Source organism: Embiotoca jacksoni, unplaced genomic scaffold, assembly GCF_022577435.1.
Source record: "Embiotoca jacksoni isolate LCO1_2020_lvr unplaced genomic scaffold, fEmbJac1.0.p SCAF_7, whole genome shotgun sequence".
Taxonomy (NCBI): Eukaryota; Metazoa; Chordata; class Actinopteri; family Embiotocidae; genus Embiotoca; species Embiotoca jacksoni.
In genome coordinates, this window is record NW_027185425.1 from 19,740,578 (window position 1) to 19,752,343 (window position 11,766).

Sequence of the window (11,766 nt, forward strand, 5' to 3'; positions counted from 1 at the left end):
TTGTGCCTTTATTTGATTTAATAAATGGCAGTTGGCAACAATTGTTAAGGAGAAAACAATGCCATCTTTTCGGTTGGAGTGTGGATTGTATAATTAAAAGGCACTGGAATGTTTACAATATAATTGTATGTACTATATTAACATGATATCAATATTGATTTTTTTGGGGGGGGGGATATCCCAGTTATCGTCAATAGTGGTATACTGTGATACCTCCAAACTGAATTTACATGTTCCTGAAAAAAGCTGAACCATTACGACATAAATATGCAGTTAACTGCAATTCATGATTTGTTGTATTGAATTGTCTTGGTAATTTGTTTAGTTGTACCTAATAAAATGGCTACTGAAGTGTATATCCCATTTCACAGGCAATTCTGCTGAATATTCAAGCACAATCACGCACCTTGTACTTTACTACTACATACTTTACTTTCTGATCACAGCGTTTATTTAGTTTTATCTTATTCTATGTTTATAAGGTCTTATTTAGCTAATTGGCTCTATATGTTCATTTGTATCTTACCCATCGTGTTTGTTTTAGATGTTGTTGTTTTGGATGTCATGATCACCCTCTTTGGCCCTGATCATGATCTGAGTCCTATAATATTTGATATCAGCTGCTGCGGAGTCTGGACTGTTGCAGAAATCACTTCTGGTCATACAGTGAGCTTACTAACACGGGTAGTGCGTCTGAAAAAGTTAGCTAACCAAGACAGCTGGCAGGGTAGAACTTTTACCGAAAGGTAGGAGGGAGACCATGCTGAAGTCTGATTGTGGTAAGTGTGTTGGGTCTTGTCAGACAGTTTACAAAGAGAAAGAAGGGATTAGCTCAAGGGGTTAAAACGTTACATGAATATCTTTTATTCCCCTTGTCACATGGATTTTAATCCTACATAAACAGCAATGAGATATCTTCTTTGTCATATATTGGCAAGTTTGTATTGCTATTATACTTAAATGTCATGTATATATGTATGTGACAGATTGAAAAAACAGGTGTAGCCTTCTGAATTCAGCAACCTTTTTAAGTTACAAAAGTTACGCTGAAGAAGGCTGAGGAAATACTCAGATTTCCCTATGAAATCAGGGATGGGCATTTAAAGCAAAAATATTATTCATTATTATTTGCTAGGAAAGTATTACAGAACCAGTGGGGGTGCAACGGAATGAGTTTTTCACGGTATGAAAACTGCCTCAGAAAATATCACAGTATGACAGTCTCACTGTATACGGCATTTCATTGTTAGTAGTATTAGTAATATTAAAATTTTATTTAAAATGTTTTTAGTGCCGTCACAAGTGCTCTAAACGATTATCAGAAAAGTTGACAATTTACCATACCATGATACATACAGCTGCAACCCTAAGTACCACAAACATGGAACCTGAATATGATGGAAACCAAGATAAAGTAGTGGTCACCACCACAAAGTGGCATTTATTTTCCACCACAAATAGTTTGGGGGGAAAAGGCTCGGTGACAAAGTGACTACATGCAGGACTAGTCGCTAAACTGCTGTAGCTGGCATGCTCACAATTAACTCATTAGGCAGTCAAAATGGACAAGCAGTAGTCAGTCACAATGGCTTCTTTATACTTTGACCAAGTAGTTAAAAACACAAAAACAGGTGAGTCTCAGAGCAAACAAGCTTGCTAATATCCAGTTAGCAAAACCTTAGGCTCGTCAGGTTGGACACAAACAGGGCAGTTCATTCAAAAGATACATTTGTCCCATCGACTTCTCATAAATGTCTTCAAACCATTGCTCTTTAGTGGAGCAGCTTTGACAAGAAAAGTTGAATAAAAGGAGATGTCTCAATACAGCTAATAAACTCAATATCTCTCTCTATTACGGACTCTATTAATGTATTCATGTTTACTATTTACAACCACAATCACAAACCTTGTGAAATTCCTCATGTTTTAAACCAGCTAGGAAAATAAAGTTTCAACTGAGAATTTGTATGAAAATTTTAAAGGCACTGCCAATTTTAACACAATTTCTTTTCACATGCTTAAGCCAAACGCCAAGGAGCTTACTTTTCTGACCACAATCCAACAGGTACAGGCAGTACTAGATTTTTATGACGGGAGTTTTTGTTTGGTTAATGAGCTTACTCAGCCAAAAACCCATTCTTTGAGTGCATTTGGGCTAAACTGATACTGACAAACAATATGAGAAATTTAATAACGGAGAATGGAATACAAAATACATGATATGAAACCTGGTGCAGTGTTACAAATTTTGTTGCTCTGACAAAGCAAGTTACTGCACAGTATGTATCAAACGTTACAAAAAAAAAAGTAACATACAATGGAGATAGTCATGTGGTGTAACTTGAAAAGCAACAATGGAGCACAGACTATCACTCCAACTACAAGCAGAGCACAAATTTCACCTCTAAAAGTGTATTGTTTTACATTGATTGCTGCAACGACAATGAACACAAGGGCACTTGTTTTTATGATTTAATAAGGCCTATTGCCTCACTCATGCCTGTATGCCATGTGAGCAGTTGTTTCTGACAGCTGCAGAATACACTATATACAGCCAGCCAAACATCACACCACCCGCCTCAGTTTGTCAAGACTTCTGCCTCCTCGTCACTATCACAGTTTCTCAGATTGTAGTAGCAGAGCATGTCGTTGAAATACTTTCTTGTTGATATACAGTAGCAGTCAAAAGTTTGAATTCTCAATCACATTTAAGGGTTCTTCTTTTTTTGTGCATTTTTTTTTCTATTGTACAAAAAGACTGAAGACATCGAAATACACACTGAATTACGTTGCCAACAAAAAAGTAAAACGTTTCAGATTTTTGATATCCCAAGGTGACCACTGTTTGCCTTAATGGCAGCTTTGCAAGCTATCGGCAATAAATTAACCAGTTTTTATGAGGTCATTACCTGGAATGTTTTTTAGTTAACAGATCAGTCTAGTAGAAAGTCAACTAGAGGAATTTCTTGCCTTCTTTTTAGTCGTATACATTAAATAACCCTACTAATCAATATTATAGCAAAAAGAACCACTGAACAACGTAAAGAGAAACAACAATCCATCATTACTGCACAGGTCCCATATTTTAACCTTATTCCCGTCTTTTTATTTGCAGTCTTAATATCCATAAAAATAAATTTTTGTGGTGGTACCACAAACCATTTAGTTTCACATCCCCTCTCTTCAGCGTCTCTCTGGAATTCTACCAAGAACAGGCTGTTTTGTCTTTAAGGGTTCAACCTAACATTTTTCCCCGTGGCCCACTTAGCCACTAGGTCAGAGTTTTCCTGGGCCTTTGTAAGTTTTCACTGGCCCAGCAGCCAAAAAAGAAAACCACTTTCCCCATAATTTTTTATGATTTATTATACACAATATGTACAACAGTGTTGTTCCCTTTGGTTTTAGTTGTTTAGGATATAACAACAGAATTTATGATCATCAAATCTCTGTGAGTATTGATGACCTTAATAATAACCACTTGTGTCAAGAGTTGAGAAGCTGGCTGACCAACATTCCTTGCGTAAACTTTTACTGGCCCTGGGCCTTGGGGCCATTGGTTATGTTGAACCTTGTGGGGCATTGATATCAATCACCCTCTCCTCTGATTGGCTAACTCTTTTCTGAGTGACACACGCCTAGGCCAACCACAGGTTTCCTTAGGCCTTGGCGCATGATAGCTCCATGACAGAATGATGCTTCTGGGTTTTCTTCCACACAAATGGTTTGAAAGTGGGCGGACAGCGGACATTTGCTGTGCCCAAAATTGCTTCCTATTTACTATATTGTGCACTAGATTTACTGTCCACCATTCTTCTGAGTGTCCGAATTCTGACGGGTAAATTTATCCACTTAGTTTCCTGAAAAATTCAGCAATTGAACAATCGAACGGAAAAAATATAGTACATGCCGTTCTACTAATATCCCACAATAAAATACAGGTATACTGCATCACCACAGTGAAAACTGAAGTTACAACCATATAACCATGATCTATTCAACATCTGCCGGTGAAAAGCTGCCACAGACATTTCACCCATAAAAGAGCAGGTAATTGCAGCTTTTGGGACACAAAGGGTTGAATTGGTCAAACTTGGAGTACCTGCAAAGGATGTTACAGTAGGGGGAAAAAGTTAGCAGCTAACAGTCCAAAGAATCACTTATCAGTACAAATGCAAACGCCACAGTACTGCCATATCAGATCCATGACAAGTTATCAGTTGAACGAGGGTTCACAGGGACGAGGTTTCAGTTGTGTTTTGAAGATAAGATGTGTAAATCATACATCCTCAGGGCATGAAGCTGGGCTCAAAGTTTAGCCTTTAATGTAGATAAAAGCAGTACAGGTTTGTATTTGAAATGAAGTGCCTAAATTCCAAGGCCCCCAACATTTCAAATAAAATTGGATACATCTCAGTGTGAATACCCGAATCTTTGGCAGACAGACACATGTGCCCCATATGCGTCAAGACTATATCAAGTATCAGGTAACAAAGAGAGCATGAGGTTTCTATTTGAATAAAGGTTGTTACTGAGCTACTTAAATCTTTTCACATCCACACAGATTATGTGTTAATTAAGGTCCCATGGCACTGCAAGGCTACACAACCAGCAAGCACCACATCAGCATGTGAAATACAGTTGCTTAGTGGCCCATCATGACATGTCTGTCAGCTCGATAATCACAGATACAATTTCTCGGCAGATTAGAACCCAACTGATGTTCAAATCTAGTGTTGTTTTGGGACAATATTAATTGTAACTAAAATATAGATTAGATTACATTTCATTTAGCTGACGCTTTTATCCAAAGCGACTTACAATAAGTGCATTTCAACCATGATGGTACAAACCCAGAACAACAGGAATCAAGAAAATACAATTTCTTCAAGAAAGCTAGATGTTTTTAGACCATAAAAAAACCTGCAGAAGTGCTTTTTGCAGCTCAGAGCATTTCCGCAGTAAGGTGGGGCAAACTCATTGCCCAGATCGTTTGCTAGTGACATAGGGTGAATGAGTTTTTCAAGATTTCTTTAAGCTCCTCTCCTCTATCATCTGGAATATGGCGGTGGGAAGTCAGAGACACTTCAAAACTGCCGCAGTTGTCCAAATTAATATTTTAAAGCACACACTCATTCATTTGGGTGTTAAGTAAAGGCCTGCAGCTATGAGGGAATATAATAAGGGGTAAAATTACTGGAGATTCAAAAGAAGGACACAAATGTTAGCAACATTTCTTGAAAGTAACACTACTGAGATGTAGGGATGGGTCATGATTTTCAAATCAGGTCAAAATATAAAAGATCAAATAGTTTATTTAGTAGTTCGATTGTTTTGTTTATTTCCCTTATTGTTTAACTGCGCCTGGTAGTAATGCATTACCTACTGCCATTAAACAACATAAGTGAATAAGAACATGAGAACATGTCATTAACAGGAAAAAAAAAAACATGCAAAGGCAGCCATCAAAGAGATCCGAGTTGAACTCCCTCCAAAAAATATACACCAGTCAAGTACAGGGCAAGCCATGCCAGGCAAAACTAGCATATCACAAGTTTATCACAGTTATGCAAATTATTTTTATAATTGTCCACGAGTGCCCAGAAAATAGCTAATTGTTTTTTTCCTTGAAATTCCCATCCCTAATGAGAGCTAGGGTTGCAGGAGTACATTTCAAAGTATTTCACGATATCAAAATTGCATACCATGCATAATTGCTTATTACCAGTACTGGTACAAGAAAATGTGACCAAATGAAGAATTCCTCCTCAATTGGTTGTCAAATTCAGTAAATGACACCAAATTCTAACACACAAACACAAACGGGGCAGAGAACATGACAGAAAGAAACAAGACTGATCATATCAATTAAGTCCATTCCTGAAAAAGTAATTGAAGTAAGAATATAAAATTTAAATGAATTTGGATATCCCCAAAATTAATGTGGGGTTGTTCTCGAGGACAGATGTAGTTCGTAATAAATGTGGACGCAAAGTGGCTGCCAAAGGAGGAAACTCATCAAATACATTTTCAAATCCCCAGGTCAGGTGCACTTTGTCACTTTTACAAAATAAAAAATGGAAAGAAAAGAGGTATTAGCTTGCATTTTCCTGCACTTTCACACTTTTTAGTATAAGGTCAGATGTACAGTATCAGAGATTTCAGATAGATTTGATGATTTAAGAAGGAAAATGGTAATGATGGTACTCTACCTAAACATTGAGCCTGAAAGCAGAGGGAAACCGCTGGACTGGTTCTACAAGTACAGAGTTGCAGGTTAACTCCCCCCAAAAGCAGTGGTTCTCAACGGGTGGGTCGTGACCCACTTTATGTTCTTAAGTCTGCATTTTTATTTCATCGAGTTTGATTTAAAATCTTGAAACTTGAGGAGCTTCACATACCTGCACACTTCTTTTAAGCCCCTTAGGCACTTTTTCTGCACTATTTTTGTGTATTTCATGTTGTTCACAGTACATGAAGGCATTGTGTATTACAGTCCTTTTTTTGTGGAATAAATTTGAGTAGCTCAAAAGTTTCAAAATTCTGCGTTGTGATATAATGACTGAGAAAAATGTGGATCCTGAGGGTAAACCAGGCAAGAACCACTGCCATAAACCATCAGTTTGTAATATATTATCATTCTAACATGACATTTGACTTCTTAATTTTACTGTAATAGTTACAACTATTTCCATGTGGTGGGGAAGCGGTTATGGTTCCCTGATAAGAAACAGTAAGGTGAAATATATACAAAGGGAAAAACATCTGCATAAAATTGGCCAAGCCTGCAAACACAATAATTAATTATTCAAACTGCTTAAATACTCAAAATGGAAATAAAAATCTTTATATGCTTACTTTCACTTCCAATTATTTGGAAAAACTTAAATCCCTTAACCCATATTCATCTTTTACTAGCTGATTTTGCTATTGTGTTTTTTGGGTCTGGCACTATTAATAGTTTATATTTATCTATTTTCATTTTCCTTCTGGATTTAGATATGTATGGAGTCCCTAAATGCTCATTATTGAATAACTAAGATATCATAATATAAATAGTAATTTAATAGATAGAGGGAGGAAACGTTTTCACAGCAATTTTTTATGGCCAGTTAAATGTTGTCAAAGTCTATATTGTATTAATCAAATATAGAAAATGTATACAAATGATGTGTGTTTACTGGCATGCCGAGGGTATGTTCAATTTGACATAGTGCTGACGCAGAGCGGTCCATCTGTGTTTTGGTTTAAGGAGTGACAATGCTAAGTGGTGACTCTCAGTCAAATGTGTTGTGGTTGCTCGTAACTTTAAAGACCCACTCCAATGAAAATCAAGCTTCTAACCTGGTTCACATCTCCATGTGGTCTTTTTTATGACATACAGTACGATGAGTGAAATAGGTAGTCAACACCATGGCTGAGAATTTCTGTTTCAGGACTGCAGGGACAGTCCGGCAGTCACAACAACACATATTCAGACAGCCAGGGTTTCATACGTTACATACCTAAGGAATCAATTTCATCAACTTGTGAGGCGGGGCTTTCCATGTCATCGAGCTGCCAGCTGAATACAGGCCAACAGTGGTGAGGTGGGTGGAGAAAGAGGTGGGGTATATTTGCAAAGTCATAAATCTGCAAGCACTAAATGAATACAAAGGTGTCGAGTAACATCTAAGCCACTTTAAGGCACTGGAGGATTTTTCTTCTTGAAAAAAACTTTAAAATGTGTAATTTTGATGACTGTGATGACTTTTTAGGGGTTTAATCAATGCCAAGGGAGGGACTTAAAGAAAGATTTGACAGAGAGCATCAGTCCAATATTGAACACCACATTTAGTGAAGACCCCACTCTACCTCTGACTGGTTGACTCATTGCCGTCGTTGGTTTAGAGTTAGATGATTAGGATATGAACATAAGGGGCAGAGAAGGGGAAGTTCTTCACAGAATGCTGGTGGTTAAATATGCAGTCGATAGGGAAGGTAAACAAGTGTTTGTGAACTTTTGCTGTTGATATGGTCACCCTTCACACATCTAACCCAATCAACTCAACATACCCCCTCGAAAAAAAAGAAATTCTCACTGTTTTGATGTCAATTTGGCCAAAAGGTGAAGGAGTTTGCATCCCTGTAGGACGGATAAAGTGCTCACCAAACACATGGCATTACTGCTCGTCAGTTAGAGAGCTCATCAAAAGTACTGACAAGATCTGGACCAAGAGGCACATGGGAGTGCAAGATTAAACTAAAAGGGAAATTAAATTTCTTGAAGCAAAGTTATTAAAATCTTCATAAATTATCCTGCATACTAGGACTATTGAAATAAGACTGGTTAAATATTTTACAATGAACTTAAAAACATTTCCATGTGGAATCAATAGGAAAATTAACACCCAACACAAAATGGCAATACAAAGTTGTACATATTTTGTGTTTTTACCTCTGATACCAGTCTGAGTTCTTCAATAGAGTCTCAAATACACTGCGTGTCTAGGAAACTTCTTCAATCATGTCCATAAGGCATCAAGAAATGACCGATGCGTGTGGTGAACTGACAAAAAATATAATGCTTAAAATGTATCGCAATGCAAAAAGGTCCAGTGAAAAACTTTGGGGGCACCAAAATGATGTGGCTCCTAAATGGTGGAATGAGCTCCCCAACGACATCAGGACAGCTGATTATATTATATTATTATTATTATTATTATATTATATTATATACATAGTAGGGGGTCCCTGCTCCATCTCTCTATTAGTTTGGAGGTCCTTTGCCTGAAAAACATTGAAGACCCCTGTTCTAGAGAATATTATCCTACTTGATAAAATCCTGTCTTTGCATAACATTTTGATCACTCTCTTTTCTAATAAAAAATAAAAATACTTGTGACATCTCACATGTGGCTTCAACATACAATTGAACATTTAGCCCAATGTTTAAAAAATACCAAGATATATAATGTGTATCATCAGTCAGTCTAAAAAAATATTTTTGGTGCATATTGACAAGCCCTACTTTCAAAAATACCAAAAGCTTAACAATCGTGCCCATTAATTTAAGGAAAATACATTTTAGTCCAATTGTTACTGAATGAAACTACAACAGCTAAATTCAACTGTTAAATTCAATCACCAACTGGTACCTCTGAATTAAATCAATTTCATGTAATAGTGCCAAAAATTAAATAATCTCAGTGTGCATTCAGTGCATCAAGCTGTCTTGATCAACTCACTGAATTAATAAGAATGCCTTTGTTTTTCACTGCTGGGAGTCAAGACTTGCAATATAAAATTGACTACTGTCATTACAGGGGTGGGGCATCCGTCTTGAAAGCAGAGGAACAAGTTGGAACACAGATGTCAAAAGGGGTTACAAAATTCAAAACTAGTGTTTTCCAATTATTTGTCCTGGTGCCTCAAACTGCTTCTACTGCACGCTACAACTGCAGTTATACATACATGAGGCTTGCTGTGTTGGACAATGCTGGCCACACAAGCTCCTGAAGACAGCAGCGAATAGGCAGATGAAACTACATTAAATACTCTCAGTTGACAACTGTACTGCCTTCAGTATAGCTCTCTTTTAGCATTATGGAAATACCATGCATGCAAATCACTCCCAAAAATGTATTGTTACTATATTTGTGGTATTCTTGAATGAACAGTGGTGGGTAAAATGTATTTATTTTACTTGGGGGAAAAATGATGTTATATGTTGCTGTGTGACACTAATGAGGACAATGTGCTCTTATGCATGTTTGATATATTTATTTGTAACACTAGCTGCAGTCATATTTTCATCTCCCTCCGCCCTCTAAACCTCACATCTGATCACCCAGAGGAAAAAAAAGAACAAAAACAAAACTGCCACAATCCCCTTGCTTGATCCGTTGTATTTGACAGCCCTTAAAGGCATCACTTCATGCCCACCTGGTAACGTGTCACGCTGCCAGCTACGGAAAGGCATGAAGAACAGGTGACAATTACATGTAGGCTATATATACTAAGAATTAATCTTTCCCCAGAGCTATTGACACATATTTTGTCAACTGAAGATTAGAAAACAATTGAAACTTCCGTTAGTACAAACCTAGTAATACACTGAACTGTACACTTCACCCTTTAAGGTCATTAAGGCGCTGGAAGGAGGTTTGCTCATTTTGCTCGCCAGATGTTAATGGGGCGCTCCAGTGAAGTTCATGCTGCCACCGCGAAAGCCAAGGTTAAAACGGAAAAGCAGCCGATATGTGACATATCTTCCTATCGACATAAATAAAAGTGAATTGGTATTCGTATTATAAGCTGCTACAATGTTTTGGACTGTGAGGGAAACGATCACTTGGACCCTAAAATCAACTCCCTTAAAATCTTCATAAAAGCTAACCCGGGTACGTGTTGTTCTGTTGTACTGGCGGAACCTCGAGCCAAATAACTGTCACTTTAATGTGCTCTCGCTTTTTGTTAAATTTAACAACCTGTAAAAACAACTTTGGAAAACATTTCGGGATTTTCACAAGCTACTGTACAATTCGGCATCATCAAAACACACCACAAATGGGCTTAAAGGCAAACTTTTTTTGCTAAATCCTCCCTTTCTTCGTGCTACGATACTCCCGACAAAATATCACAATCGTGGGCGTAAGGAAGTGGCGTTGACCCGCCGTAATGTTTTAATTTTTCAGTTATGAAGCCCTACTTATTCTTTAATTGTACCCCGAACTGTCACAAAGATTGTCATAATTATGGTAATGTCTGAGTCACGTTTAACCAGGGGGTGAATCGTCTTCCGTTTAGCAAGGCAGCGTTGAATTGCAGACAATTTGAATGTAGTTCGGCGAACACCGTTCCCTTCAGAGGACATAAAAACACAGTGGTTGCCGTGTTAAACATTAATATGAACATTTAGCTGAAGAAGAGCAATGCACAGCCACCATTCTTTTAAACTGTCAAGCGGCTAGTTTTTGGAGAAGCTGTCATTGGCTAGACTGTTGTCAAAAACACCCCCCACCCCCACGATACAAAAAAAAACATTAACATACCGCATATGCAAGACGAAGCTCTTATCCAGATATCACTTGGAGTCCCAGTGCTTCTGCAATTCCTCCTAAACTGCAACCAGTGTTGATCTCCGTCGGCAAAACTGAATGGGACACAGTGCCAGGGTTTAACCTGAAATGACCCGCGCTAGTGCAAATCAGGCGAGGGCTGTACGCGTGTGCGCGTCGTGGATGTGTGGAGCGGAGCGGAGCGGAGCGGAGCGGGCGCAGTGTGGGCTATGCGGCTTCGGCAGTCTGTGCTCCGGACGCCAAAAAAAACTTCAACATGGAGCCGAAAACAAACGCTGGAAGGAAATAAACACGCCGGACAAACTAACCCGACTGACCGCTGTAGCACTCCGACTGAACGCTACGGGGAATCAGAGAGCGGAATCACGGAGGACCCGAACAAAATAAGCCTCGCCCTTATTACAAACTCCCAAGTTTTTTTTCTTTTCTTTTCTTTTCTTTTTTTGATGGCGGTTGACTGCTGTTACAGTAGGCCTGGTACATGCCGCCAGGGCAGGACGCACACTGCTCCAGCCAACATGTACGTGTGTGTGTGTTGCAGTTTTAATCTATTTTAATAATTATGCTGTTTTTTTACATAAATAACGGTTTAATCTAATTAGCATTCTTCCAGATGTTTTTTTATTTTTTTATTTGTATACATTTTTTTACAGTGAATCATGCATGCCTGTACACGTGTGTGTGTGTGTGTGTGTGTGTTTTCTGCAGT

General features: G+C 38.1%; 1 protein-coding gene across 4 annotated transcripts in view; it reads right to left on the reverse strand.

Annotated features, from left to right (window-relative positions):
- Positions 1-11,525, reverse strand: part of thrb (thyroid hormone receptor beta) — a 117,223-nt gene extending 105,698 nt beyond the window's left edge. For 3 of the 4 annotated variants that reach the window (XM_069176397.1, XM_069176395.1, XM_069176396.1), the window contains exon 1: positions 11,031-11,525. The gene's annotated coding sequence lies outside the window, so the exon portion shown is untranslated. The remainder of the gene's footprint in view (positions 1-11,030) is intronic. The other variant, XM_069176398.1, reaches the window with a different exon arrangement.
- Between the last annotated feature and the right edge of the window lie 241 nt (positions 11,526-11,766).